The sequence below is a fragment of the Thalassophryne amazonica genome, chromosome 20 (assembly GCF_902500255.1).
Source record: "Thalassophryne amazonica chromosome 20, fThaAma1.1, whole genome shotgun sequence".
Lineage (NCBI taxonomy): Eukaryota > Metazoa > Chordata > Actinopteri > Batrachoidiformes > Batrachoididae > Thalassophryne > Thalassophryne amazonica.
The window spans coordinates 31,660,296-31,671,787 of record NC_047122.1 but is presented as its reverse complement, the minus strand read 5'-3'; the positions used below and the strand labels follow the sequence as shown (position 1 = coordinate 31,671,787).

General features: G+C 39.0%; 1 protein-coding gene across 1 annotated transcript in view; it reads right to left on the bottom strand.

Annotated features, from left to right (window-relative positions):
- LOC117501807 overlaps positions 1 to 11,492 on the bottom strand; it is a 94,039-nt gene that overhangs the window by 33,445 nt on the left and 49,102 nt on the right. The window lies entirely within an intron of this gene.

Here is an 11,492-nt window from a genome sequence, read left to right as displayed (position 1 = left end):
TTTCCTCAGAATTGAGTGATTCCATATTTTTTTCCTCTGCTTGGTCTAAAAAAGTAACCGTTACTGACTGCCACAATCTTTTTTTCTTGATTTCTTATAGTGTTTCTTAAAGCCAGAAAGTTGCCATTTGAAATGACTTTAGTTTTGTGTCATGTCTGTGATATGCTTTTTTTCTACAAAATTAAACAACTGAATGAACATCCTCTGAGGCCGGTGATTCCATAATTTTTGCCAGGGGTTGTAGTTGAGCTCAGGTGCATCCTATTTCCAATTGGAATCCACCTGGGGTGAAATGAGTTGATTTCAACATGATTTAGAAAGGAACACATCTGTTTACATATCTTCATGTCGGAGCACAGACCAAGCCTGAAGTCAAAGGAATCGTCTGTAGATCTCTGAAACAGGATTGGCTCGAGGCATAGATCTGGGGAATGTACAGAAACATTTCTGCTGCTTTGAAGGTCCTAATGAGCACAGATGCCTCCATCATCTATAAATGGAAGACGTTCAGATCCACCAGGACTCTTTCTAGAGCTGGCCACTCGTCTAAACTGAGTCACTGGGGGAAATAGTGCAGCGGATAACTGAAAAAAGAGCTCCATGGCAAAGGCTGTGAATACTTACGTACACGTGATTTCTTAGGGTTTTTTTGTTTGTTTGTTTTAAATAAATTTACAAAAATCTTTAAAAAAGGATTTTTTTTTTTTAAATATTAACATTTCATCATGTTAAGTGAATATCTGTGCCCATTTTTTGGTGTCACCTACACTTTAAGAGGTGTCCTCTTAAGTACTCTGCGAGAATTTTTTTTTTGGGGGGGGGAGTAACTTTGTCAAATCTTTTAGGAATCCTGAAGGTCTGAATTATGTCCCTCCCATTCCCTTTTCTGGTTTAGCAAGTACAGATTTAGTATCCTCAATCACCCTTCAAAAGTAACAATTGTTATACATGAAAACAATTTAGCAGGCCTTCTTTACACTTTTTTATTATGAATTCTACATCCTTGCTGTAATATGGTGGCTAAGCTTGTATACGGTATTTGAGATGTGATCGTACAAAGTATTTTAAAACTGACTAGTGAAATGTGGGTAAAGGTTCTATTCATGGATATGAAAACACCAATTGCTTTACTTGCTGTGACTGCACAGAGGTACATTAATCTGCAACCGAGGAAAAGTTGTGATGCTTCCTTTAGCTGCATGGTGATAAATACAAACTCATCAAACAAATGTCAAATGGCCAATAAATATAGTCTGATTGTGTAAGGTTAGAAAATATAAATATAATATAAATTGGAAAACCTTACTTTCACTGTAAAAAAAAAAAGTGTCAGGATGTGCATGAATTGTATCTTAGGTAATTTGCTTTTACAATCACTTCTTTACTGGAGTTCCTTTTTTGTGAAACTATGATATATATGTACTTTCACAGAAAAAAAATACTTAGGGGTTTTTGTTGTTGCTTTTGTTTTTTATGTGCCAGAATGGAAGGCTTTTGTGGGGGAAATAAATTAATAGTAGCTGTTAAAGAGTCTAAACCATGAAAATAAATGCATTTCTGTTGTTGAAATAAAGGTTACTGCAGTGCATTTAAGCACCACAGGGTATAAATATGTATCTGTTATTTCTCATAGCGACACCTCAGAGGAACCTTGCAAGACAGGTGGGACTGGCAAAATGCTGTGCTCATCATAATCAGCACGCCTGTCCATTAAGATTTTAATTTATTTTTCTAAGTTTTGAACAGAGGAGCCCACAACACATTTGGTGGCAGCTTAATTAAAAATAATAAGAAAAATATCAGAGAAACGGAAGCATGGAAACTTCATGATTGTGTTCTTAAAGTATGAAGTTATTGGATAATTAACAAAATCAAGGTGTTCTAATTTATGTCCATCACTGTCAAAAATAGAAATACTTTAAACAAAAAGAGAGACATCTGCAAAAATGTGATGAAGATGAGCCTCTTTTCTGTTGACACATAGTATGAAACTGAGGCAAGTGTCTGTTCATGTCTGACACCCTTTGCTGCCATCTTGTGGTTTTAATAATAATTAAGAATGCATGGAGGAATGTTGAAAGTCCATAACATTGTGTCATACATTCCCCTGGAAATTGTCTCTTTTTACTGAGAACTTTATTTCATAATCAAGGGGATAAAACTCTTTGTCTGAAAAGTAACCAAACACAGAACAACAAAGCTCCTGCTTAAAATCTGATTGAAGAATTTTTTTTTACCCCTGTAACAAAGAAAAACAACTGCCAACTTGAATTCACAAAGTAATTTCAACAACCTCACAACACAAACGAAGAAAAAAGTTCAAAGCGCTCTTGTGAACGTATGATAACATTAGATCTGAAATGTATTCACAGCACTTCACTTTTTCCACGTTATGTTGCAGCCTTATTCCAAAATGGAGTAAATTCATTTTTCACTCAAAATTCTACTCGCAATACCCCATAATGACAACATGAAAAGAGTTTCTTTAAAAGCTTTGCAAATTTACACCTCACCACCTAAATTTGCACATACACCTCTCAAGCTCCATCAGGTTGGATGGGGAGCGTCCCACCATTTTCAGAGCACAGCCATTTTCAAATCTCTCCAGAGATATTCAATCGGATTCAGGTCTGGGCTATGGCTGGGCAACTCAAGGACATTCACAGAGTTGTCCTGAAGCCACTTCTTTGATATCTTTGCTGTGTGTTTAGGATCATTGTCCTGCTGAAAGATGAACCGTCGGCCCAGTCTGAGATCAGGAGCGCGTTTTCATCCAGGATGCTGCCACCATCATGCTTCACTAGGGATGGTGCCTGGTTTCCTCCAAACATGACACCTGGCACTCACACCAAAGAGTACAATCTTTGTCTCTTCAGACCAGAGAATTTTGTTTCTCATGATCTGAGAGTCCTTCAGGTGCCTTTTAGCAAACTCCAGGTGGGCTGCCATGTGCCTTTTACTACGGAGTGGCTTCTGTCTCTACCATAAAGGCCTGATTGGTGGATTGCTGCAGAGATGGTTGTCCTTCTGGAAGGTTCTCCTCTCTCCACAGAGGAATGCTGGAGCTCTGACAGAGTGACCATTGGGTTTTTGGTCACCTCCCTGACTAAGGCCCTTCTCCCCTGATTGCTCAGTTTAGATGGGCTGCCAGCTCTGGAAGAGTCCTGGTGGATCCAAACTTCTTCCATTTATGGATGATGGAGGCCCTTCCCTAGATTTGTACCTTGAGACAATCCTGTCTCGGAGGTCTGCAGACAATTCCTTTAACTTCATGCTTGGTTTGTGCTCTGACATGCACTGTCAACTGTGGGGCCTTATGTAGACAGGTGTGTGCCTTTCCAAATCATGTCCAATTAACTGAATTTACTCCAAGTGGACTCCAATTAAGCTGTAGAAACATCTCAAGGATGATCAGCTGAAACAAGATGCACCTGAGCTCAATTTCAAGCTTCATGACAAAGGCTGTGAATACTTATGTACATGTGATTTCTTAGTTTTTTATTTTTAATAAATTTTGAAAAAAAAAATCACAGTCATTATGGGGTATTGTGTGTAGACCTCTGAAGAAAAACATAATTTCATCCATTTTGGAATAAGGCTGTAACATAAAATGTGGAAAACGTGAAGCATTGTATCTCCAACAAGCAATGTCAGCATAACATGTTAAGACTACAAGCATCACCTCAAGGACAGTAAATGCACTAATGAGATTATTCAAATTATTTTCACATGTATTTTTATTTAATATTTCTTATTTGTTCAGTGCTTTCTGTATTGTGAATATACTCTATACTGAATGGAAACTGTTGTTTATTTAATTGCTCAATTAATTATTTACATCCATTTCCATCATCATCTGATATTGGCCTGCTGAACCTTTTTGGAAACCTACGTTTACAATGAAACATTAAAACTGCATCTCGACAGATCTGTTTTTCAAACTTGTAGGGAGTGGGCGTGAGATAGGTAAAGAGGATAAAACAAGCTAAATTCATACACTAAACAACAGTTACCTGTTGCTAAAGACTGAGTGCATTTAGTCTTTATCACAGTGAACTTTTATTTACTAGAGTACTACTTAGTGAAGCTAACTTTCATATTAGTTGTAGTCACCACTGTTAAATATATTGTATAGTTTATGAATAGCTTGCATTTTTTTTTAATTTTATTTTTATTTTGCTTGTTTTTATCCACCAATGTAGATTTTCTTCTTTTCTCCATTTTTAAAATCATAGATTGGATTTTGGGCTTTTAAGATTTTTTTTTTTTTTTTTTTTTGGTGGAAATATTTAACACTTCCTTCAGTACTTTACTTTCTTAAAATGCTGTGCTGACTGTTGCTCTACAGTTTCCTTTTGGCCATGGGTCTGTGTGCTGACAGCACTAACATATGAATCTATGTTCTTTAAACACCTTCTTTATTGAAGCAGATTTACCCATTGATAGCTGCAAACAGACAACTATTACAACTGCATGCTTCAGATGTTTTGCTTCCTGAAGAGCCTGAAATGCAGTAACTGCTACCATGAAATACTGACAGGGTGTTTAATTTGAAATCTGCCATCAGGGCCAAGTCCATGGCCCAAGAGCTGGCCATGGACTTTGTTCGAGAAAATTATAGTCTGCAATATTAAAGCGTAAAGCATACAAAATATCATATTGTTGTGAAATGTTTCATATTGGACAGCACTGTATCTTAGTGGTTAGCACTGTCGCATCACAGCAAGAAGGTCATGGGATCGATTCCCACCTGTGGCCTTTCTGTGTGGAATTTGCATGTTCTCCCCATGTTTGCGTGGGTTCCCTCCAGGTGCTCCGGCAACTTTAACTTGTCTGTTGGTGTGCGTGCGAATGTGAATGCATTTGTCTGTCTATATGTGGCCCTGCGACAAACTGGTGTCCTGTCCAGGGTGTACCCTGCCTCCCACCCTATGACTTCAGGGATAGGCTCCAGCCCCCCGTGACCATTAATTGGAGTAAGTGGTTAAAGATGAGCAAACATTTCAGTCTTTATTTTCTTTTGTTTTGGAAACACATCTTGAAAAAAAAAGAAAAAAGTCTTACATTCAGTGTCCTTTACATGTCATATAGACACGCAACAGAAAATGGCACAAAATGTCTGTGAAATAAGTGCTCCCCCCACTAACCCCCAAACATTCCCAACTACCTTACAGCACTGCATGATAGGGAGACATGGTGAATGCCAGCTCAGATCAAATCGAATGTAAGACTATATATGTCTGCTTAAGCCTTCCAGTATCCATGTCTAAGTTCAGTGCTTTTTTGAAAACTGCCACAATTTTTAGGTTGATTATTTCTTCTGGGAGAGAACTCCTTAAATCTTTTACCCACAGCTTAAAGTGAAATTTCAGTTAGTTTTCTCCTGTTTTTGAGGCGCTTTAAAGTGTAGGTTTTATTGTAAATCTGAGACTATAATTAAACAACAGTTTGAAATTTATCCTTTCCTGGTGCACATTTTCTGAAGAGAAATATTCAGATTTTGAACTGCACGCCACTAAAAACCAGGAACTTCCAGCCCAGTCACAACACTGGAAAAGAAGGAGGAAGTGACACCAGAACAAGAACCATTGTCTTAATAGCCCCATTAATTTATGGATTTTTACAGTGGTTCAGGTCAGAGCTGCACCGTGTTTTTGGTGTGAGAACAGTTATTCTCGCCGGCAGAATCCTTTTGATTGGCAGGTGGAAACACTTACACTGACGAGCGTGCTCTTGCATGGTGTCTGCGGCTTCTCCACTCAACATGGAGGCAAAACTTTTCAGATTGTTTTGGGGATCATGGCATAATTTCATCGCATGAGACATTATGAGCAGATAAACTCTGGGATTCTTTTAACTTGCAGTGCAAAGCAGCTCTCACTGAAATGTGAATGGTTTTAATATTTAAGAATAACGTGTTACACTGCTAACGTACAGTACATTAACTGTATTCAAGAAGGAAACAATATTTATTTAAAAAAATTATATATATATATATATATATATATATATATATATGTATATATATATATATATATATATATATACACGAGGTCTATTAGAAAAGTATCCGACCTTATTATTTTTTCAAAAACCATATGGATTTGAATCACGTGTGATTACATCAGACATGCTTGAACCCTCGTGGGCATGCGAGAGTTTTTTCACGCCTGTCGGTTACGTCATTCGCCTGTGGGCAGTCTTTGAGTGAGGAGTCGTCCACCCGCTCATCGATTTTTTTCATTGTTTAGGAATGGCTCAGAGACTGTTGCTTTGTTTGATAAAAATTTTTTCAAAACTGTAAGGCACAACTGAGTGGACACCATTCAATAAATTCAGCTGGTTTTCGGTAAACATTTTAACGGCTGATGAGAGATTTTGGTCTGGTAGTGTCGCTTTAAGGATGGTCCACGGCGCCTGACGGCGATCTGCGCTTCGAGGCGGCAGCGTCTCGCCGTTTCAAGTTGAAAACTTCCACATTTCAGGCTCTGTTGACGCAGTAAGTCGTCAGAGAACAGAGAACTTTCAGAAGAAGTCGGCATGAGGAGTTTATTCGGACATTCCATTGTTAACGGTCATTTTGTAATGAAAGAACGTGCGGGCAGAGTCGCATGTCGGGCTGGACCCGACCGCGGGGGGTCGCGGCAGGAAAAACACCTCCGTTGGAAATCTTAACGGGCAAGTTGGAACATGCCCAAGCTGTTAAACAATTTCTCAGTTACTCACTTGTTGAAAGCCATTAAAAGCCGCCTGAATTCTACAAATGGTTTTCAACACGGAGGTGTTTTTCCTGTCGCGGCGCACACAGATTTGCCGAGTCGTCACGGAAACGACTCGGCGAATTTGCGCGTACGTCTTTCATTAAAAAAATGTCCTTAAACAGTGGAATGTCCGCATAAATTCCTCATGCCGGCCTCTTCTGAATCTTCTCTGTCCTCTCACGATGTCCTGGGTGAATTAAGCCTTAAATTAGGATGTTTTAAGCTCGAAACAGGCCGACGACAGCGCCTGGAAGCGCTGCAGGACGTCCTGCTCCGTGGGAAGTCCTTACACCGACAGAAACACCCCATAATCTCTCATCAGCCGTTAAACTTTTCACAGAAAACCATCTTAATTTCTCGAATAGTGTCCACTCGGATATTCCTCACAGGTCCAGAAAAAATTTTGATAAAGCAACGCGCGCCGTCTCGAGCAGCGTGTGAAACAAAGGAATTCAGCCGAGAGGGCGGGACCACATCTCACTCAAGGCCTGCCCACAGGGAAATGACGTCACCGACACGCGTGAAAAAACTCACGCATGCGCACGAGGGTTCAAGCATGATTGGTGTAATCGCATGTCATTCAAATCCATATAGTTAAAAAAAAAAATAAAAGGGTCGGTTTATTATCTAAGAGACCTCGTATATATATATATATATATATATATATATATATATATAGCCGTTTGTGGTTTGTGGCTCTCGATGGCGGCACGGAGCGTGGCGCGCCGAGCGTCCTTAAAGCTGTAGTAACAGTCCTTAATCTCTGTGAAGCCCGTAAAATTTTCAGCGAAAGCCAGATAAATTTTTCGAATGGTTTCCAGGTGCCAGTCTCTAACAGTTTCTGAAAAAATTCTGATGGAAAAAAAGCCCAAATCATTCCGCCATTTCCTGACAATGAAAATCCGCTGAGGGGCTGGACCACTCCTCACTCAAAGCCTGCTCACAGGCGAATGACGCAACCGACAGGCATGGAAAAACTCACGCATGTGCACGAGGGTTCAAGCTTGTCTGACGCAATCACACGTGATTCAAATCCATATGGTTTTTGAAAAAAATAATAAGGTCGGATACTTTTCTAATAGACCTCATATATATATATATATATATATATATATATATATATATATATATATATATACATACACACACACACACACACACATCATAGTTTCACAGAAAAAAAGTGGAAGGCTTTTGTGGGGGAAATAAATAAATAGCAGCTGTTAAAGAGTATAAACTGTGAAAATAAATGCATTTCTGTTGTTGAAATAAAGGTTACTGCAGTGCATTTAAGCACCACAGGGTATAAATACGTATGTGTTATTTCTCATGGCGACACCTCAGATGAACGTTGCAAGACAGGTGAGACTGGCAAAATGCTGTGCTCATCATAATCAGCACGCCTGACGAAGCCTGACGTTTTGAACAGAGGAGCCCACAACACATTTGGTGGCAGCTTAATAAAAAAAAAAAAAAAAAAAAAAAAAAATCACAGAAATGGAAGCAGGGAAACTTCATGATTGTGTTCTTAAAGAATGAAGTTATTGGATAATTAACAATATCAAGGTCTTCCTTCTGATTTATGTCCATCACTGTCAAAAATAGAAATATTTTAAACAAAAAAAAGAGACATCTGCAAAAATGTGATGAACATAAGCCTCTTTTCTGTTGACACATCATAACTCAGGCAAGTGTCTGTTCATGTCTGACACCCTTTGCTGCCATCTTGTGGTTTTAATAATAATTAAGAATGCATTCAGGAATGTTGAAAGTCTACACCATTGTGTCATACATTCCCGAGAACTTTATTTCATAATCAAGGGGATAAAAATAAACCGAAACTCTTTGTCTGAAAAGTAACCAAACACGGAACAACAAAGCTCGTGCAAAGTCACACGTTATGGCCACGCTGCAATAACAAAGGTGTCTAAATGTAAATGTCTAACTTCACACAAATTTCACTGGTGTGATGCCAAAACACAATAAAAGCAGGAAACGACAGATAAGCACAGTTCATAAAAACAGAATTGATCTGATGAGGAAGTTTGCGGGGACTTTAAAGTGACTCACCAGAGCTGCACAAAAGCAGAAGTAATTTAATTTTGTATCATTACCTAAGAATATTTCAGTTTCCTGGTGATTAAACAGGACAGCTGTGGTGTGCAACAGAAAGCATGCAGTGCTGGCGAGCAACAATAGACAGGAGAGGAAAAAAAAAAAAATCAATCCACAGCAATCCAAAAGATGAAAGGTCAAGGTCGCATATGATCAGACAGCACAGAGAAATCCAACTAATGAAATGTCTACTTAATATATGACTGCATAAAATCTGATTCTAACCTTTCCCCCTGTAACAAAGAAAAACAACTGCCAGCCGAAATTCACAAAGTAATTTCAACAACCTCACATAACACAATAAATAAAGAAAAAAAAAGTTCAAACTGCTCTTGTGAATGTATGACGACGTTGCATCTGAAATGTATTCACAGTACTTCACTTTTTCCACGTTTTGTTGCAGCCTTATTCCAAAATGGACTACAATCATTTTTCTATTCACACTACCCCATAATGACAACATAGAAGAAAAAAGTTTATGTTTTGCAAATTTATTAAAAATAAAAACACCAAGAAATCACATGCACATAAGTATTCACACCCTTTGTTAAATACTTTGTTGATGCACCTTTGGCAGCAATTACAGCTTCAAGCCTGGTGCACCTATCTTTCGGCGGCTTTGCCCACTCCTCTTTGCAACATCTCTCAAGCTCAATCAGACTGGATGGGGAGCGTCGGTGCACAGCTGTTTTCTGAGCTCTCCAGAGATATTCAATCGGATTCAGGTCTGGGCTCTGACTGGGCCACTCAAAGACAGTCACAGAGTTGTCCTGAAGCCACTCCTTTGCTATCTTGGCTGTGTGCTTAGGGTCATTGTCCTGCTGAAAGGTGAACTATCACCCCAATCTGAGATCAAAAGCGCTCTGGAGAAGGTTTTCATCTAGGATGTTGCCACCACCATGCTTCACTGTAGGGATGGTGCCTGGTTTCCTCCAAAGATGGTGCCTGGCCTTCACACCAAAGACTTCCATCTTTGTTTCATCAGACCAGAGAATTTTGTTTCTTCTGGTGTTAGAGTCCTTCAGGTGCCTTTTGGCAAACTCCAGGCAGGCTGCCGTGTACCTTTTACTAAAGAGTGGTTTCTCTCCCTACGATACAGGCCTGATTGGTGGATTGTTGCAGAGATGGTTGTCCTTCTGGAAGGTTCTCCTGTCTCCATACAGGAATGCTGGACCTCTGACAGAGCGACCATCAGGTTCTTGGTCATCTCCTTGACTAAGGCCCTTCTCCCTGATCGCACAGTTTAGATGGGCAGTCAGCTCTAGGAAGAGTCCTGGTGGATCCAGCTTCTTCCATTTATGAATGATGGAGGTCACTGTACTCATTGGGACCTTCAAAGCAGCAGAAATGTTTCTGTACCATTCCCCAGATTTACGCCTCAAGCCAATCCTGTTTCAAAGATCTACCGACAACTGGTTTGACTTCATGCTTGGTTTGTGTCTGACATGCACTGTCAACTGTGGGACTTTATATGTAGACAGGTGTGTGCCTTTCCAAATCATGTCCAGCCAACTGAGTTTACTCCAGGTGGATTAAGCTGCAGAAACATCTCAAGGATGATCAGCGGAAACAGGATGCACCTGAGCTCAGTTTTGAGCTTCATGGCAAAGGCTGTCATGGGGTATTGTGTGTAGAGGTTTGCGGGAAAAAAAACCCCAATTTCATCCATTATGGAATAAGGCTGCAACATAAAATGTGAAAAAATTGAATACTTTCCCAATGCACTGTATGTAGGGATGTAAGTCCAATTTTAATCATAGATGAGTCTGAATATTATATTTTAGATTAATTTAATTAAATTAAAGACTAATTAAATTCATTAGTCTATGAAATGTTCAAGATCTCCCCAATTTTTCTGATAAAAGGCTAACACCCAAACACAACAACAACAAAAAAATACCTTACTTGGCCAACCCCTCGTCAGCATGACTCCATATCCACACCTTTTCCCAAAACAAGAGTAAACACACCAGTGCTTAAATCTAAAATTACAAACAAAATCAAATCCATCAAACCGTTTTTCAACTTCTCACTGACACTTGAATGATCCATCCATCCTGTCTATCCCAGGTTACTTCCCCAAACAAGGACAGAATCTATTTAATGCTGGGTGGACTTGGACAATGCAGAAGACACAAACTGTTAATGTGAGCAGGAATCTAACTCATGGTTACACCTCTGCCAACATTGAACACTTCACTAAAAAGGTCTTAAATTCCTTTAATGGTGAAAATAAAATTGTTTGACAAACATGTGACTATGTATCTTGATCCACTGGATAGAGATCAATGTTAAATCAAGCGTTTTCAGAGATTTACTCGTATATAACATATGTTTTGTTCAATTCTTTAACTTCAGTGAAATGTACAATTATGCACATATAAATGCTGATTTATTTTTTTTATTGAGATTCAGACATTTTTACTGGAAACAAATCCCTACTTCACAATGATATTTGCTTTAAAATGTAAGAGTTTGATCCATAACCCATGACCTCTCCACAAATTTTCCTGTAATCCTACTAAAATAAATAAATACATTGTACAAACTAGAAAACAGTTGCTAAAGTAACCTCACTGGTGGAGGTAACATGCATTGTTGTAAAATGAATTGCCT